At 37.7% G+C, this 1,751-nt stretch overlaps 1 pseudogene across 1 annotated transcript; it reads right to left on the bottom strand.

Annotated features, from left to right (window-relative positions):
- Window positions 1-505: 505 nt before the first annotated feature.
- BDBG_17853 lies at window positions 506-594 on the bottom strand (annotated as a pseudogene). The gene has a single exon. The product of its transcript is annotated as a tRNA-OTHER (tRNA).
- Window positions 595-1,751: the final 1,157 nt, after the last annotated feature.

The raw sequence follows: 1,751 nt of genomic DNA, 5'->3' as shown, positions 1-1,751 counted from the left end.
AAAGAGACTGAATAAAGATATATAAAATAAGCTTATTAAGTAAGACTCTAAGCTCTTAACTCTGAAGAAACTGATGACTCTTATTCACTGCTTACAGATTACTGTGAGAATCACAGACTTATAGAGAGTAGATTATTAATCAGCTCTGTGAGAATTAGAATAACAGAGATCAGATTTATCAGAGAAAGATAATAAGATATAGAAAGATTCAAATCTGACTGCTACTATTATTATTATTATTCTTTCATTATACTCATATGCAAGCGGAGCTTATGATGAGTCCTTGCGTGATGTTAAATACAGGTCAAGTGTTGGTTATACAGGAGGAAATACAGGTGTTGAGACCATGCCAAGATAACAAGAACATAGGAAAATACAAAGGAGTGACAATTAGATACATGCGATAATAACTTCCCAGCTCAGGAACATAGAGCAATTCATTGAAGCGATTTGTACACCTCTGTATTTATTAGAAACCTGAGGTGCTTGAGTTCCGGATTTAATGTATCCCCTGCGGGTTTCGAACCCACGCGCCTTGGTTTCCCACGCCAAGGTGCTACTGGGTGGCCGCATTAACCATTCGGCCACCGGGGCCAAATCTGACTGCTGAGCAGAGAGAGAGAGCTTCACAAGCTCTTATAAATAGAGTGTATAATAGAGAGATTAAGAAAAAGAGTGTCTGCTTCATCTATTCTAAATTAGAACATCTTTATATAAACTATCTCAATAAATTAAAATTGAAATTTGAAGAGTTATAAACAGAGTCAGTAATAGCCTTTTTAAGAGTCTTGAGACTGATATCTGAATATATTACTCTCTCAATAACAATGCATGCTTGTAGAGAGAGATCACACAGTGATACTGCTGTCTCATCAGTATGAAAAGTATTGATAAACTTAGAATCTCAGGTCACTATAGTGTCTCTAAAGCTTATAAAGCAAATAAGCTAAGAGATGAAAACTGGAAATCTGCTCTTATAATAAGCAGAATGTGAGAACTCAGATCTGAGAGCTGAGAGACTTATAAGAGTTATCTTTGAATTACAAGATCTTTTCAGAACTTGAAGAAGATTTATAGAAACTATAATTATTACAGATATCACAGATAACATGAACTTGAAACTTGTATAACTTCAAAGATATAATTCATATATAGCTATCAATAAGTCAGGTTTATACTTTTAATCAGTGTTAACAGACTCACTTACAGAGATAGAATCAGTTGATACTGTAGAGTTAATTAGAGAAGATAAGCTAATCTATATAATAACTTTATAAACAACCGCTCCACCACGAACTCGCTCGATTTTTCAAATAAGAACCCACTGATAGATCCATTGAAAAGCCCTCGATCATATGAGTATTTTGACCCCATCGCCGACCGCATACCCCGTGTGGTGGTGGAGTTATCCAGTCAAATGTGAACCAGATGTTGTTCGAAACTCCTGTGTGGGATTATCCCCCGTTCTCCCCTACCACACCACAACCCCGGGCCAAATTGCCATACAAATTGTAAGGTGAAGAGACCTAGCCATATGCGCCAATCTTCTCGATTTTGGAAGATCCCTGATCTGTAATTGTGGAGATATCTGAGGAGCGACCTCCGCGAAAACCCTGTCCATCTTTGATGTTCCAAAACACCAATGCCAAGTGTCAAACCTCGTCCCGCCCTTCCCAATCTGGCCCATCTCCGGCAGAAAAATACAAAAAGATACCTCAGCGATAATGTCAAGCACATCGCAATGGACACTT

The sequence above is a fragment of the Blastomyces gilchristii genome, assembly GCF_000003855.2.
Source record: "Blastomyces gilchristii SLH14081 genomic scaffold supercont1.28, whole genome shotgun sequence".
Taxonomy (NCBI): Eukaryota; Fungi; Ascomycota; class Eurotiomycetes; order Onygenales; family Ajellomycetaceae; genus Blastomyces; species Blastomyces gilchristii.
The sequence above is the reverse complement of the archived record's forward strand: the minus strand, read 5'-3'. Positions and strand labels throughout refer to the sequence as shown.